This window comes from Ipomoea triloba, chromosome 11 (assembly GCF_003576645.1).
Source record: "Ipomoea triloba cultivar NCNSP0323 chromosome 11, ASM357664v1".
In the NCBI taxonomy this organism is placed as follows: domain Eukaryota; kingdom Viridiplantae; phylum Streptophyta; class Magnoliopsida; order Solanales; family Convolvulaceae; genus Ipomoea; species Ipomoea triloba.
In genome coordinates this window covers 23,564,204-23,583,036 of record NC_044926.1, presented here as the reverse complement: position 1 = coordinate 23,583,036, position 18,833 = coordinate 23,564,204, and the positions used below count along the sequence as shown (strand labels likewise).

The following is an 18,833-nucleotide window of genomic DNA, read 5'->3' as shown; positions in this document are numbered from 1 at the left end:
TTTTGAATTTGTTAGTTCAAATTTAAATTATTTTTACTTTTTAGCCAATTAAGTACTAAATTCAGGTTTAAAAAAAAGTACTAAATTCAAAATTATTAGTACAAATTCAAGATCAACAAAAACAATATTATTAAGATTAAATTTAACTAAAAAGTAAAAATTATTTTGAATTTGTACTTAATTTTTTACTAAGATTAAATTGCCTACATATTTTTTAAGAAATGAATTAGTTTTAACTTTAAGTTTACCAAAATCAAAATAATTTTGGAGTCCATACTGACATGATCTCGTGCATTTTAGAAATGAATTAATTTTTAATTTTTTATTGCAATAGATGGCGTGTTAAACATGACAACTAATGTTTTCCTGCTTGAAAGGGGATTTTTTTTCAACAATGTAAATGCTCATTTTAATCCTACTTGAAAATGATTTTTTTTTTGACGAAAAATATGCCGATATTTTTTTTCCGGCGAAAAATTGCAGGAAAAACCGCCGGATTTATTTTCCGACGGGAAAAAGGACCATTTTTGCAACAAAAACAATAGTTGTGGACCAAAATTGCAAAGTTTGAAAGTCGTGGACCAATCCTGCAAGAGTTAATACCCAATATAGTCATCGACTATAGTGGTTTTACTCAATTTAGTCCTAAGTGACTTTTTGTACTCTATTTAGTCCTCGACTTTAATGGTTTCTCACTTTAGTCCTCTATTAAGAATTCTGTTTGTTGGGTGTTAATAACAAGGTTAACATGGTAATTTCATTTCTATTTTATTTTTTATCAAATTAATTATGAATTATATGTCCTAATTTATCTCCCTCTTCTCTTCTGTAAAGTTGATACAGTTCTCTTATTCCCTTCCTCAGGCCGTAGAAATGCACTGCAGACAAAGGCAGATAGCTCATTCATCTTTAGTAAAGCTATCTTCTTGTGACCCAATTTCATGCAAGTAGAGACAATCAGGGTTTGTGCAATGCTAGAGGAAAAGCAGGAAAGAAGATTAAAAAGATTCACTATCAGAAAATATTTCAATTATTAATTTCAAATGTGTACCAAAAAATAGGGTGACAATTCGTTTTCATTTGCCCAAATTCATTCAGTGGTCATACCACATTTCTAAGCCATGCATGACAGTATTTTGTGGTTCAAAGCATGCTCTGGAAAATGGAATTTCAAATCAGTGAACGATCATACAGGGAAATGCACATTGTGAATCAAAGGTTGCAATCACCTTAGAGGACTGCCATCCAAAAGAAATCCATGTACAAACTGGATACATCAAACTGCTTCCTCCTCTTGTGCGTAGGTAATATTGATAAATTAGGACATATAATTAATAATTAATTTGTTAAAAAATAAAATAGATATGAAATTACCATGTTAACCTTGTTATTAACACTCAACAAACAAAATTCTTAACAGAGGACTAAAGTGAGTAAAACCATTAAAGTCGAGGACTAAATAGAGTACAAAAAGTCACTTAGGACTAAATTGAGTAAAACCACTATAGTCCAGGACTATATTGAGTATTAACTCAATCCTGCAAGTACCACGATAGTCGTGGGACTAAAAGTGCTAAAAATTCATATATGGATAATAACAGAAGACAAGATCACGCAGGATATTAGTATTCTATTTAAGGAAGGATTCTAATTATCCTCAGTAACACATTTGGCAGCAGATGGCGACTTCAACATGAAAGTCACAGGATCGACGAAAAAAAAAGATGGCCACATGAAAAATGGGTAAGCACTTCTGATCAATTGAAGCAGTGGTGTAATTGTTACATTAGTTTGCATCCTTTATTGTAAATCAACTTTAGAAGGGATTTAAGGTTTTAAAAATCAAGAAGCTGAGGATATGTTTGGGAATTGAATAGTTGAACCTGAGGTAAGGAACTGGTCACATGTAGAAAAGACAAGTTTGAACTGGGTGTGATCATAGATAAGGAATTGAATAAACGAATGCTAATTTACCGTCCCACAACTAACTGGCATACTATGCACACACATAGAGAGTAGATGCACACATCTTAAACCATATTAAATCGTGTGCACACAGTGAATGATCTGTGTGCATGGTCAAATGTTAGTACACAAACTAGATAGGTTAAAGCGTAATAATAAAGAATATTTGTTAGAAATGCACACATTTTAAACCATATCAAACCGTGTGCACACAATGACTGATCTGTGTGCATGTCAAATGTTAGTAGACAAGCTAGATACGTTTAAGCGTAGTAATATATAAACAATATTTGTTAGTTAAGCAAATGGTTAAGTAGTATAAATAGCGTAGACAAAAGGGAAGGGAAACATGAGCTTATTGTGCACACATTTAAAATCTGGTCTGTGCACATATGGTACCCCATGCCCAACCATGTGCACACAGAAAAGGCATTACGTTCATGGTAGTTTGGTAGTCTTCGAGTGACACATGTCACATTAAATTGCGTAATGTGTGCGTTCATGGTTGGATATGTGTGTTTACAAGTAATTCAAGTAGACATTAATAGACACAATACTTTCTAGTAACAATTTGATGATGATTTGTTTGGTTGGTGTGGTTCACAGGTGGCGAACATAATGTTAGTGGGCTAGATGAATGTGTAATGGACATTTCCGCATATGGTACAAAGCTTTGGAGACTAGAATGCAACCAAAAAATTCAACCATTTGCTGGGCAACATTTTGTAACGGTAAAACAATAATGTGTAATGGACATTTCCGCAGAGTGTACGCTGCAATGGTTGAGTTTGATGTCAGAAATAACATGATGCGGAAAAATAGAGACGGCTAAGTGGGATTAAAGTATATGGTGTGTTCGCGGGAAAAGTACTAGCCACGTTGAAATGACAACAACAACAACAACAATAATAATAGTGAAGAAAACAGTACAAAGACCAACAAAAGGCGAAGGATGTCAAATAGGGTAGGGTGTAAGGCATGTATAGTGTTAACTAGGTGTGTTAAAGGAAGGTATCAAGTGCACGCACTTGAGCTATAGTGTGTGCACAGAGGCTACTAGGTGTGTGCGCGGAAAATTTAAGACCAAAGTACCACAATTAGAATTGGAAAGCCACGTTCAGTACTCACTTTGTTTTATTAATAAAATGACTTATAATTGAATAAATCGAATGAAATAGTACCGGGTAGTTGAATGTACTATGCATGCAGGAATATACAAATTTATTACAATTAATATCTTTTAGTTCGTGAATAACAAATTTGAGATATTGTGTTGCACAGAGGCTACTAGGTGTGTGCATAAGCAAATTTAAAACTGAAATAACACAGTTAGAACTGGAAAGCCACGTTCGATACTCACTTTGTTTTTTTTTTTTAAATAAAATTACTTCTAATTGAATGAATCGAAGGAAACAGTACTTGGTAGTTGAAAACACTATGCATTCAAGAACACAAAATTTATTAGAATTAATATATATTTTTTAGTACGTGAATAACAAACTTGAGATATTGTGTGTGCATAGAGACTACTAGGTGTGTGTGCGGGCAGATTTAAGACTGAAATAACATAATTAGAACTAGAAAACCAAGTTCAGTACTCACTTTGTTTTTAAACACCTGTGTGTGTATAAACAGAATTGGCGGTCAGTATAGTGTGCATTTTAGTAATCTTGTGTACGCGTTAACAGAAATGACATTATTTTAATATTAGTGGGTGGGATTTCTAGGTATCACATAGTAACGCATACGGGTGTGTGGTGATGTGCGCACGTTTAGACATAGCACCACTAATCTGCAATACACATAACCAACTGGTGCACACGCATATAATGAACCAAATGATACATTCATTATTTCATAGGGATACATGAACACTGCGCACCCACATAACTACATTATGTACAAAAATGGAGACCACATACATGTACGGAAGATGATTTAATCACTAATCAATACAAAGGGAAATAACATTACGAATTAAATATGCCTACAAAAGACCGAATAGACACAGTACGTGCAATGATATTGTAATTGCCAAAAAACTAACCTATACGAACAAAAAGCCTAATCCAAGATCAGTAAAGTTCACCCTAGGAAATCTAACAGCCTCCTTCGTAATGAGTTAATAATCTGGGGCATTCCACACATGGTATTGTTGCAACCTTGCAAGGACCGCTAAAGATGGGGTCACGAAATCATCATCATCCTTAGAAAGGCCTGAACCAGCAACATTTGAATGTGATACCTTGGATTTCTTACCTGCAGCAATCAAGCAACATGCAAGAGAAAATCAACCACCAAACAATTGAAAAAAACGAATTCACACACAAGTCAGGTTTATGAACAGAATCGACTTGACAAATGCACACAACAGAGTACAGTAAACAGTATGGGTGCGAACCAACTAAAATAATACAGATACCTAAAAAAGAAAAAAAAAAGCATAAAAACAAACTTCCATCCTTAACATCAAACAGACAGTACACCGCAATTGAAACACGAAAAGATAACCACGAGAAAACGGCAAGACCATAATAATAGACAATAAACAAACGCAAAAAAAAAAAAAAAACACACACACACACACACACATAGACACACACAAGCAAAAAAAACAAAAAAACCAAACACACAAAAACAAGCAGCGATACACACAGTAACACAGACCAATGCACACGGTCACTATGAATTAAGCAAAACTGAGCAGCAAGCCCACAAGATCACAAGGCTGCAAGCCGAACACTGAAATAACAAAAAATAAAATAAAATACTCATGAACTAAATGTAATTGTAGCATAATGACGTGAATTCAAATCCTGCTAACACCAGAACTGAATGTCGATACCAAATGTAATTGTACCCCATAGGGCTAAACGTAAGTACCAAGTGTAATTGAATCATAATCACGGAAGTACTGAGTATCATTTAACCCAAACTTTTTCCTGATTTGACAACTAAATTAATTCTAATTAAGACATTAATTAAAATTTGACCTCATTTGATTAACTAATAATTTGATTTTTAATAATATAGCTTTATTTACACAATAGTAAACACTAATATATACTGATATACATATTGAAAATAGTACAATTTGCATAGATTCAGTAATTACCAAACTTAATCATTATCTTAATCACAATAAAGTATGCAATCTTAGGAATAATTTAGTACTGTTTTTTTTTTTTTATAATATAGCTTTGTTCTACAAAACAATGAATTCTAACATCAGGGTACTTAATTTCAACACAGTATTAAGCAATAATATATACATATTGAATACAAAGCAATTTACAGAGATTCACTAATTACCAAATTTATTCATTATCTTAATCACAATGAAACATGCAATCTTAGGAATAGTTTAGTACCCACATTCTGGGTTGTGCACACACCTACTAAACCAACACCAGTACTGCAAAAAATAATAATAATAATAAATGACGAAGCAACCCCATCAAATACTAAATTGAGTAGCCCTAATTTGTCAAAAATCTCAATTTTGTAAACAATCTGGAAACCAAACCCCCAAATCTCCCCCGACGAATACAATACACTATTGAAACAAAACATCCACCCCAATTGTGACAAAAACCAACGCGAACAACAATAACACAAGAACAACAAAACAATGGGAAAAAAAACCTACCTCGACCGACAGGTAGTTCCGGTGGTCTCCGTCACTTGCCTCAACCCTGGTCCCCATCTAGTACCATCTGCGTTGTTGGAGAGACGGAAGAACGAACCCAGAGCTTCGCGATTGAAGGAGATTGAAGACCGTAGCTTCGCCATTGAAGAAACGCACATGACCGTTTGCGAGAGACACACATATTGGAGAGATACAGATGTTATACGCGTGAAATCAATGTTGGGAGAGAGAATAAATTACAAGATCCCCAAATACCCCCAACAAAAATAAAAACAAGAATTAAACACCCCAGGCGAGGAAAAAATAAATTAAAAATCACCAAAATATAAAAAGAAACCATAGCCGTATATATCAACAATCAAACGTCCCAGATTAATCCACACATTTGTATTTTAAGTCTTATTTTTACAGGAATGTAATTCTATATATATATATGAAGAAAATATGAGGTTTATTCTTTTATAAAATATTGTTATTTTATAATTATGTTGATATGTTATAATAAAATTATGACCATAAAGATGTTTTTATTATACCTCTAGATATTTTTCAAAATGTTGGAGTTAATTTTTACGATTGTAGACCCAACTTTTAAATATTATGTGCAGTAATGGAGTGATGAAATGGCTTGGTGGTCTAGTTCACTTGTGTTATGTGAAAGATGGTGGGTGGTAGGGTTGTCGAAGCCCTACAAAATTAATACTGGCTCACTCCACTAATTTGTAGTATGGCAAGACCAGGTCGAATCTCAAGAGAACTAATGAGGATCGTTTCTTAAATTAAAAGAACTTAGAGTGGGAGAAATAATTTGAAATAAATAAATAAAGTAAACTATAATCGTAAACAAGTTCAGGAATGATGATATTTGATTCAAGGAAAAAGAAATGTTAAAGATGTGACTTAGATCATTGGCTCTTACAAATAAATTGTCAATTCAAGTACTTAAAGACTAATTAAGATAGTTATAACTGGCCTTTAATCTCCCTAAATTAACTGATTCAAATTAAGCATTCAAACCAACAATTGTTATTGAATAAACTGGGGACAATAGCGTTCCATATTCACTCAATAACATCATTACAATTAAATGGGAAATAACTAAGCCTAAATCACAGATTGAGATAGCTACAACCTGCAACTTAGTCTTCCCGACCTTTATGTACTAATCACAATAATATAATTAATACAGACTACTCGGTCTAATTGTTTATAACAATTACGGATCTTAAACTCATAGATAGCAATAGGAAAACAATAATAAACTAAGTTGTCAATTTAATTCATTATCAATCTTCCTGGAAAATTAACTTTAAAAGAACAGGAAGTACATGAATTCAACAAATTAATTGAAATCGAACCTCCCTAAATTCACAACTGAAATTTCAATTCCTTGAATCAAAATAAATAAAATCTAGCCAGACATGGAGAAAAACTATTCTAAAATTCTAAGAATATGAAAGGAATAATCTGCTAAAATACATAAGAATAGCTCTCCTTTTATAGGGTTCTGAACCAACAATTTTCCCTAAAATTATTGCTCTTACCAAATCAAAGGCTGATTTCTCTCACAATTTCAACCTCAAATTCAAAAGCTTGGTTGATTTTGGTTGATTTTTGATCTTCCGCGAATGAGAATCGGTCGAAGTCGATCGCCTGAAGCTGCTTGCGCCTTTCGATCGTAATTCGCAACCCCACTTCTGCGCTCCACCTTTGGCTTCGTTGACTAATGTACGTAAACAATTAAAAGAAAATAAAATAAAGTAATGGTCTCAATGTTCGCATAGGAGAAACAAATGAAATAAAATAAAGAAGCAAAATATAATCAGCATTCCTAAACAAGTGGGACCCACTAAATTAATTTATTAAAGTTAATATAACTAATAAGTTCAATTATATAAATTTAATTAAGTACTCTAGTCCTAATATAACTAAATATACTAAATATAATTAAATATAAAATATAAATAATAAAATTAACCCATAAAATCTTATTTAAATCATGGTATAAAATATGCTCATCAGTGGGTTCAATTCTCCATATTTTGCACAAAGGTTTTTAGCAGCTTACCCATAAATAATTGATGTAGCGGCTTGGTGGGCAGGGTATGTGTTGTTTAAGGTTGTTAGCAGCAACCTTTATTCATTTTATTTCAATACAACACACAAATAACAACGGTTAAATAAAATCGTTGTCTTTTATTAAAAAAAAACTAGTTTTGACACGCGCGTTGCGCGATTAAATAATGCCCAATATGTATTTTTAAATTAATGTTCCTTAATTGGTTAAAGTGGGATAATATAAAATAGGTTAGGAAAACTATGTGACATATGACAAAAATATTACTAAAAGGGAAAAACGAATTAATGTTACTGCCTTAATTTATTTGCAATAAGTCTTTTTAGTCTGTATCAAAAATTACAAAATAGTCTTAGTTTTGTAGAACCATGATTGTTTTAATTCTCTAACACAGATCAGTCATATCATCATCCATGTTGCCACTGTTTTCTGCAGTTCCAATTGCACCTTCTATTCTTCTTCCCACACCACCTCAACAACAATTCTCCTTTTACACCCCACACAGGTCATTTTCTGGGCTTGAATCCCCCCTCTCACCACCCATATTTCGGGTATGATCACTTAACAAGTCTCTCTATTCTTCTTTCAACATCCAAATGAGCCATCAAGATCAGCAGGCCTTGTTGTAACCCNCCCCCGCACTAAGGCAGCAATATCATCACCACCCAACAGCTATGAATAAGGGTAATCATAATTTGCTAATGTTTGAGGAAAGTGAGGTCAGTGGGTCCTTATCATCTGGTGGGAGTTGCAACCAAATCAGTTATGAGAGAAAAAAATTACAGACCATGTCAAGCAAGAACCTACAAATCATCAACTCCTAGGAAAATACAGGTTCCTATGCAATCTTCATCATCATCATCTGAACCTTAAAAATAACACAGAATTAACTCTCAGGAAAACATGCTTAAAAATAAATTCATTTGTATAGAACGAAGAAATCTTACCAGTTTCCAGTGCTGTTGTGAAGAATCGGATTCAAGAATTGTTGAGTCGAAGAGAGGTAAGAAAAGAGAGGTGAGCATTAATTGCAGCTATCACAATCACTAGTCAAAATTTAAAACAGCTTGTCTTTTTTAGCTTCTCATCCACTTTACTTAGCTCATTGGTTAGTTGAAAGATCACCAATAGGGGAAATTGAACGGCAATGTTTCCAATTTGAAACAGATTAGCAAGCAAGATTAAAATTTGAACACATGAACAAAATTTAAATAAAGAGTATTTAAAAAGAAACATATGGATGCAATATCCAATCAAAGAAGAATTGCAGATAGAAGCTTGCATGGGACTAAATTGATTTGATCTATTTCCTTTGCTTCTCTGCTTAGCTAGTAGAGTAGGCGTATTTAAAATAAACCTTCTTGTGTACTTTACTTCCAGGTTTCCAGTTTCAGTGAATTGAGAGCTGGATTTATATTCTAATTCTACCTTAATTTCCCTAACTCAATTGTATTTTTTTTCCGCTAAAAAAGGAGTATTAATATTGGAGTTCGTGATAGATTAAAGATCGACCTTTTAAAAAATTACCTAACAATATAAAAAACCAAAGTATCATAAAAGCATAGAAAAAATGGCAAATTATACTATGCACCACGTACCTAAACGACGTCGTTTTGAGCATTGTAAACTAATCATCCGTTTTTTTAGAAATTACGTTCTCGTTTCGGCCGATTTTTGTATTTATGTTAATATTCTGTGTATTCCAGGCAATCATTCTGTGTATTCTAGGCAACTGTTCTGTGTATTCTAGGCAACTGTTATGTGTATTCATGTTAGTAACACATGTTGTGATGTGTTTGTGCATTCGAATGTTTAGGAGGATGAGTTATGTGTATTTTGTGTCAATATTCTGTGTATTCATGTTATTAACACAGGTTGTGATGTGTTTGTGCATTCGAATGTTAGGAGGATGAGTTATGTGTATTTTGTGTCAATATTCTGTGTATTATGGGCAAACATTCTGTGTATTCTAGGCAAACGTTATGTGTATTCTATATAATAATTATGTGTATTATAGATAATTAATTTCTGGAGTCATTCGCGTCTGCGTCCATTAACATCTGTATATTTTGTGTCAATATTCTGTGTATTCTGGACAAACATTCTGTGTATTCTGGACAAACATTCTGTGTATTCTAGGCAAACGTTCTGTGTATTCTAGATAATGATTAGGTGTATTATAGATAATGAATTCCCTAATGTCGTTCGCGTCCGCGTCTACTAACACCAAAACGACGTCGTTTTACGTACGTGGTGCACATTGCTATGTGCACCGTGGTGCAGGGTATAACGATTGAGAAAAAATAGCTTAGGCTGTTGAAATCTAAGATGGGCCCCACTTTTGAAGAACCAGCATAAACATCATAAAGAGGGGCAAACCAAAACCATAAGCAGTGATATGTGAAGCCAAACCTTGCATTAATTTAGGCAGGGCCCAGCTTTGCTAATGCACGTTCGACTTCTTCACTAATCTGTACATAGAAAATAATACACATCTTATCTTATCTTATATCTTAATTCTTATATATCTTATATCTTATCTAAAAACATAATAAGTTTCAATCCATGTTATACCCCTGATTTATGTCCGTTTTTTCTGTTAATTTTTGTTGTACCTTAGCTTACGCTACAAAAGTTATACTACATAATTTTATGGACAAAAATATCCCTGCTGTTATAACTTCTGTTATCTTTGCACATTATAATTACCATGCACATGCGTACACAATATCCTTTCTTACATTCTTCAATGGTAAGTTTGAATTCATTTGGATTTTAATTAAACTAGTATTTTCGCCCGTGCGTTGCACGGAATAGATTTTTTATAATATTTGAAGAATATTTGTATCGATATAAAATTATATAAATTATAACATCGAATATAATATGGCGCAATTGATGAAATTTGTTGGATCGATTATGTTTTCTGATGTTTTCATTGCTTGAATTAGAGTAAATAATTGTTCAATTACCCGTGCGATGCATGGATAAATTTTTTAATATATATTTAGATATTAAAAATAAATATGACATTATAAAAAATTCTAATATTGGACGTGTACATTTGTTTGATTATAAGATTAGTGCAAAAGTATTACTCAATTAATTAAATAATATATGACTTGTTTGTCTACAATTATCTTCAAAAGATCGATATGTAATATGGAGTATGACTTATGTAATTATATTATTACTAACATAAATATGGGAAAAATGAGAAATAATGTAATTATAATTATTATACAAATAAATTCAATAATTGCATAGAGTCATTAGTATGATTCACATAGGCATCTATAGGGCTTTCCTCCCCCGAAATCACACACAGTAAAAAACTAAATGTTTAATTTTTAACAAATGTGAAATTGTGACTCTGTTACAAATTGGCAAAGGTATTGTTTGGGTTATTACAAATTGTGAGTTGCTACGACAATTTACACAAAATCTAGGCAAAGTTTCATAAAGTACCTTTTGGATTAAAGATTACCAACTCCGATCTAGTCTCTTTGGTAAGTTTATCCATATAAATGGGAAGGATGCAATTTTGGTCATACCTTTGAGGTGCGAACAGTGGCGGGGAAATTGGGGTTCTACAGATGTCATAGTTGGTGGGTCTATAACCCCTCACAAGTCACAAGGGCTTTGAAAAAGAATCTCTTGCCAAATAAAAAATACGATCTTCCATGAGTGACTTTGTCCCATTTAGATTCCAATTGAAATTAAAAATATGACATAACCATTGGCCTGGGGAATTAGCCAAGTGGATAGATAAGTTCCCTAACTGCCTTTATGCCAGGAAAGCAAGGGTACCCATCGTCTTGATGTTGAAACTGGTGGATTGTTAAAACTGATCTGCGACGTGCATGAGTTCTACTGGTGAGGATTATAATGGTTTAATTAATCTCAAAATTTGGTAAATAAAATTTTGTTACCAATTAAAATTTATTAATTTTTTTTTGTCAATTAATTAATAATATTAGATTGTGCGAGAAAGTTGAAGGGGGGATTAGCAATTAATAGATATTAGTTGATTTCCATTTTACATGTTCTTACCAAATAAACTTTATTAATTATTTGACCAATAAAAATATTTAATTAATTGACTAAAAAAATTTAGGCGAGAAAATGAAATAGAGGGATTTTACTTTTATATATAGTATAGATATAGATAGTATAGATTATCATGAGAGGAATTTAATTACGTACATTAACATAATATAGTAATACTTTTTTTGAATACTATAACATACATCATATATATATATATATATATATATATATATATATATATATATATATATATATATATATATATATATATATATATATATATATATATATANTATATATATATATATATATATATATATATATATATAAATACGCAAGATTAAAATATTTTGAACCATAATGAATTGCATGCATGGTATAATAACTATAATTTTGTTTAATAATTATTATTTTTCGTGTGACTATTTTGTTAATATATTTACATAAATAAGGAATCCATACAGGAATTGAATTGAATAAAATATTACATTAAAAGGGATGGAATCATATTTTAAATATTTTGTCAATTTTAGCAATAAATAAAGAATGATAAGGAAAGTTATAATTTCTGATAAGTAATTATTATATAATATTATGTTGACCGATTTCAAAATTTTTGGACTAAAATGAGCGGGAAAGCTAACACTTCTGTTTTAATATATATATATATATATATATATATATATATATATATATATATATATAAAGAGACAAGTTTTTGGTAAATAAAAAAATTTTCCTTTCCCGCCCAATGGAAACTACGCCGTTTTGGCCAATTTCATGGGAAACCGAGAACATTAATTTTATTGCGGCTGTGTTCTGTATTGAATCATTTGGTTACATTTTAAATTTGAACCTAAGTTATTTATGGATACAACTCTTTGGCTTTCCAATGACAGGCGTGACTCTTCGGATACAACCCATTATAATTACATAACCCTAGGGCTACCAATATATATACAATAGAGATGATCATATCGAAATTTACAAGCAAAGCTACAAATCTATTCTATATTCATAAACTCTATGGCTCTGATGTATGTATTAGTTGAAGAGTTGGATAAGGACCATACTTCAGTTGCAATCAGATTGAGGGCCGTGTGCACCTACAATGTTTGGCACAGTAGAGGAAGGTAGAGATCAAATCAAGAGCAGAGAGTGTGTCTTCCATGATGAAGCGGTAATCTTTTATTTTTTTGATGTCTAAAACATTGTAAATTGTAAATTGTAAAAAATTTAAAAAAATGCAGTACAAACATTGCTATAATGTCTATTTAATATACAATATTTTGTTTTGTGTTTATAGGGTTCCTACGTTCACCTGCATATTCCAGGAAAGAGTGTTTCTCCGAAGAATGATTTTGTAGAGGGAAATGTGTACTGCATAAAAAATTTTTTGTTAGTTGCTCATTGGTATTGCTATAAGACATGTGAAGGAGAGTACATGATGAAAGTTTTTTCTGAAACATTGGTCAAACCTTATAAAGGGTGTGATTTTCCAAGGTATATGTATAGACTAAAGCCATTTGAAGTTCTGAACACACTGGATGCAAATATTTTAGTTGGTAAGTTAGAAAATATTCAATTTTTTCATGGTTTTCAGGCAGTACTAAATACTACTGATCTAATACTTCTTTTATTTTTGTAGATGTCATTGGCCGTGTAATTGAAATATACTCTCCATTGGAGAAGCTGATTAATGGGAGACCCTCTCGGTTGATAGATTTTGTCATTGAAGATTTGAAGTAAGTTTACACAAACCTCAAATGTTTTATTTTAGAGATTGAAAATATGCATCAATTTTTAAAAAAAATTTCATGCAGGGGTAATCAAGTGAAATGCACTGTCTGGGATGACCATGTAGAGAAAGTGAAGCCTTTTTTTAAAAGTGATCTTTTGGATCCAGTGGTTGTTCTAATTCAGATGGGTCGGATTAAGCTGGTCGAAAAATGTAAGTGTAATTTTACATAACAGTTACCTTGATAGTGCTTTTTTGAATGTCTTCCTTAGTTATGGTTGTTGTTTCTTTAAGAGCTTTGTGTTGCTGGAATATCTACATCTTTCTTCCTGAGTATCTGCAGTAGTGTAAACAGACTATAGTGAATCTGAGTATTTTAGTAGATAATAGTTTGTTCCTTATCTAAGTTCTTACCTCAGTTTCTTTGTGAATTTTCTGCTCCTGCAATCAGAGAGCTCATTTCCAGTATTGTATTCTTCTGTTCCTGCAATACATGAGTATTTGTTAATCCTTATGATTTTGTAATTTTGTAATTTATATTTGTGTAGCTGGAGAAGTAAAAATTTGCAGTTCTTATGATGCTACAAATTTGCTATTCAACCAAAACACTTTGGAGTTTGTTGAATTCAGAAATAGGTATGATGCATTTCTTTAACATATCAATGTTACATATCTCTAAAACCTGAGAACAGCAGATTCATATTTGTGTATTCAGTCTATCTATGCAGCAGCAAACACCTTTGAAGAGCATTACATCGAATTCTACTTTCAGTTATGGTACTACAAGTGGAGTGGAAAGCAGTACAAATAAAACATATTGAATTAGAAATCTTTTTTTTTTCATGGCAGATTGGTGATTTTTGGGTACAATGCAAGATTATAGGTATTGAGTCTGACCCCAATGATTGGTATTACGACTCTTGCCCTAAACCAAACTGTAATAAGAAGTTGGAACTCAACTCTGGAATCTTATGCGCGATGCGCAAAAAATAGGTGCCCAATATTAGTATTTTATATTAAAATTTTAAATTAATTTAAATTTTAATATAGTACTACGTAAATAATAATAATAATAATAATAATAATAATAATAATAATAACAATCATGTAAAATATTTTTATAAATTGGATATTTATATTTTAAAAAATAACTAACATAGAACTCTAATATTTAATGTGTATATTTTATTATTATTATTGAAGAAGGTAAGAAAATATATAGTGGATGCATGTGCATAGTAACAATAGTGGACAAGATACTGAAGTTATAACGGTAGGAGTATATTTGTCCAAAATATTATTTAGTACAACTTTTATAGCATAATGTACAAAAAAAAAACTTAACGGAAAAAACGGACATAAATGAGGGGTATAACATTCATTCACATTTATTATGTTTTTAGATTATTATTATTATTATTATTATTACTAGTAAATTACCCGTGCGATGCACGGATAAATTTTTTTTATTATATATTTAAATAATAAAATTAATGATTAAATTATGAACAATTTTAATATTTGAAAGTATATACATTTATTTGAAATTATAAGATTTGTATATTAGTGTTGAATTTGATTACTTAAAAATTATAATAGGAAAAGTCTAAAAAAAATAGAAGGAAGAGCATGGTTAATTGAATTATTTTATTTTTTTTGAAGAGAGTTAATTGAATTATTTTAAGTAATAAAAATTTACTATAATCAAATGAAGATCCGTATGTTTAATTATTATAGTAAGATTAAAGTATTAAATATAAGTTGGTTATATGGGCGTAATATGTTTATATTTAATATCCTTTAACTATGGACGTAATATGTGTATAGTATGCTTAATTTCTTTTAATTACCCACCGTAATATGTGTATGTTTNAGTGAAATGCACTGTCTGGGATGACCATGTAGAGAAAGTGAAGCCTTTTTTTAAAAGTGATCTTTTGGATCCAGTGGTTGTTCTAATTCAGATGGGTCGGATTAAGCTGGTCGAAAAATGTAAGTGTAATTTTACATAACAGTTACCTTGATAGTGCTTTTTTGAATGTCTTCCTTAGTTATGGTTGTTGTTTCTTTAAGAGCTTTGTGTTGCTGGAATATCTACATCTTTCTTCCTGAGTATCTGCAGTAGTGTAAACAGACTATAGTGAATCTGAGTATTTTAGTAGATAATAGTTTGTTCCTTATCTAAGTTCTTACCTCAGTTTCTTTGTGAATTTTCTGCTCCTGCAATCAGAGAGCTCATTTCCAGTATTGTATTCTTCTGTTCCTGCAATACATGAGTATTTGTTAATCCTTATGATTTTGTAATTTTGTAATTTATATTTGTGTAGCTGGAGAAGTAAAAATTTGCAGTTCTTATGATGCTACAAATTTGCTATTCAACCAAAACACTTTGGAGTTTGTTGAATTCAGAAATAGGTATGATGCATTTCTTTAACATATCAATGTTACATATCTCTAAAACCTGAGAACAGCAGATTCATATTTGTGTATTCAGTCTATCTATGCAGCAGCAAACACCTTTGAAGAGCATTACATCGAATTCTACTTTCAGTTATGGTACTACAAGTGGAGTGGAAAGCAGTACAAATAAAACATATTGAATTAGAAATCTTTTTTTTTTCATGGCAGATTGGTGATTTTTGGGTACAATGCAAGATTATAGGTATTGAGTCTGACCCCAATGATTGGTATTACGACTCTTGCCCTAAACCAAACTGTAATAAGAAGTTGGAACTCAACTCTGGAATCTTATGCGCGATGCGCAAAAAATAGGTGCCCAATATTAGTATTTTATATTAAAATTTTAAATTAATTTAAATTTTAATATAGTACTACGTAAATAATAATAATAATAATAATAATAATAATAATAATAATAACAATCATGTAAAATATTTTTATAAATTGGATATTTATATTTTAAAAAATAACTAACATAGAACTCTAATATTTAATGTGTATATTTTATTATTATTATTGAAGAAGGTAAGAAAATATATAGTGGATGCATGTGCATAGTAACAATAGTGGACAAGATACTGAAGTTATAACGGTAGGAGTATATTTGTCCAAAATATTATTTAGTACAACTTTTATAGCATAATGTACAAAAAAAAAACTTAACGGAAAAAACGGACATAAATGAGGGGTATAACATTCATTCACATTTATTATGTTTTTAGATTATTATTATTATTATTATTATTACTAGTAAATTACCCGTGCGATGCACGGATAAATTTTTTTTATTATATATTTAAATAATAAAATTAATGATTAAATTATGAACAATTTTAATATTTGAAAGTATATACATTTATTTGAAATTATAAGATTTGTATATTAGTGTTGAATTTGATTACTTAAAAATTATAATAGGAAAAGTCTAAAAAAAATAGAAGGAAGAGCATGGTTAATTGAATTATTTTATTTTTTTTGAAGAGAGTTAATTGAATTATTTTAAGTAATAAAAATTTACTATAATCAAATGAAGATCCGTATGTTTAATTATTATAGTAAGATTAAAGTATTAAATATAAGTTGGTTATATGGGCGTAATATGTTTATATTTAATATCCTTTAACTATGGACGTAATATGTGTATAGTATGCTTAATTTCTTTTAATTACCCACCGTAATATGTTATAGTATGCTTAATTTCTTTTAATTACCCACCGTAATATGTGTTAGTATGCTTAATTTCTTTTAATTACCCACCGTAATATGTGTATGTTTAATTTATTTCTTTTAATTACCCACCGTAATATGTGTATGTTTAATTTTTTATATGGGCAGAAAAATTTATCATTAATTCTAATAAGAATGAGGTCATTTTATTATGATTACTAATGGTAATTAAAGAGTATATATTATTAATTATATGATTACTAATGGTAATTAAAGAGTATATATTATTAATTATTATACTACTAATGGTAATTAAAGAGTATATATTATTAATTATTATACCAATTATGGCATCCATGTAATCTGAATAATTATATTAATTAAGGATTATATATTATTATTAATAAAATAACATGTGTATGTTTAATTTTGTTTAATTATAGATGTAATATAACATGTGTATGTTTAATTTTGTTTAATTATAGATGTAATATGTGTATGTTATGTTTAATTTTGTTTAATTATAGATGTAATATGTGTATGTTTATTTTAATTTTGTTTAATTATAGATGTAATATGTGTATGTTTATTTTTTTTTTGTTTAATTATAGATGTAATATGTGTATGTTTATTTTTTTAAAATTATGTTCATAGTGTGTGCATGTTTAATTTCCTTGATTGATTAGATAAATCTATATTACATCAAGTATAAAACAAATAGTTTGATAAAAAATATAATGTGTGAATTAATTTATTAATTAACATAATTGTTAAGATTTTATTCAAAAGTAACAATTACGATAATTGTATATGTGTAATAATCAATTGGAATAATTTGCATAATTGTATTGCATAATAATATGTGAATTAGCATAATAATATGTGAATTGGAATAATTATCATAATTTTTTGTAATCTCCTTTAATTATGGAATTAACATATGTATTATCAATTTCCTTATATGATTAGATAAAATGTATATTACAGAAAGTATTAATTCCTTAATTCCCATAATTTTTAAGATTTTATTCAAAAGTGATCAAAGGAAGTGAATGGGCAATTGATATTATTTGAAGTAAAAAAATAAGGGAATCTCTATATTCAATTATCATAATAAATTAAGATGTTAAATACGATTAACAGTTACCATGGGTCATTTAGATCGTAAATAGTATATGATAATTACCTATATAAATTACCATAAATAACATATTAATATATGATAGTATTATAACAAAGGTTGTATGTGTTCAAGGTACGCTATATATTAGGAAAAGTATCAATTAATTTAAATATGATAGGAAATTACCATAGAATAATAGATTAATATATTGATCGGGATTATAACAAAGGTTTAAAGCCTTTAAGGTACGATATATTAGGAAAACTATCAATTAATTTAATTATGATAGGAAACTGATGAGGTGGTATCAATCCTCCTAATTTTTCATAATCCTATATTTATAATTACCGTTATAAACGAATTTAATAGAAAAAATTAATTAGGAACTCATTAAGAGTTTTGGATTATTATTATTATTACTATTACTATTATTATTATATAAATTGTAACCCCTCGTCTATTCCGACAAATTTAGGGTTCGAAAAATATTTTTTTTTTTAGGCTATGACATTTATGAGACGATCTCTCGGTACTTCAGAAGAATTATTATAAGTAAGAACAGTTAGTAATAAGTTGCGATCATACGTCCCGGTCACGAACCGTA

The 18,833-nt window shown here is 30.0% G+C and overlaps 1 protein-coding gene and 1 long non-coding RNA gene across 3 annotated transcripts in view; one reads left to right on the top strand and one right to left on the bottom strand.

The window, feature by feature from the left end:
• The window catches only part of LOC115996525, a 140,857-nt gene that overhangs the window by 68,475 nt on the left and 53,549 nt on the right, over positions 1 to 18,833 (top strand). The window lies entirely within an intron of this gene.
• On the bottom strand, positions 3,793 to 7,316 carry LOC115996527. Of its 2 annotated transcripts, XR_004093642.1 has the most exons (3): positions 7,159 to 7,316; positions 5,615 to 5,748; positions 3,793 to 4,224 (listed from the first exon to the last, which is right to left on the bottom strand). It is a non-coding gene; the product is annotated as an uncharacterized LOC115996527 (long non-coding RNA). The 2 variants fall into 2 exon arrangements; XR_004093641.1 differs by lacking the exon at positions 7,159 to 7,316 and having other exon boundaries at positions 5,615 to 5,875.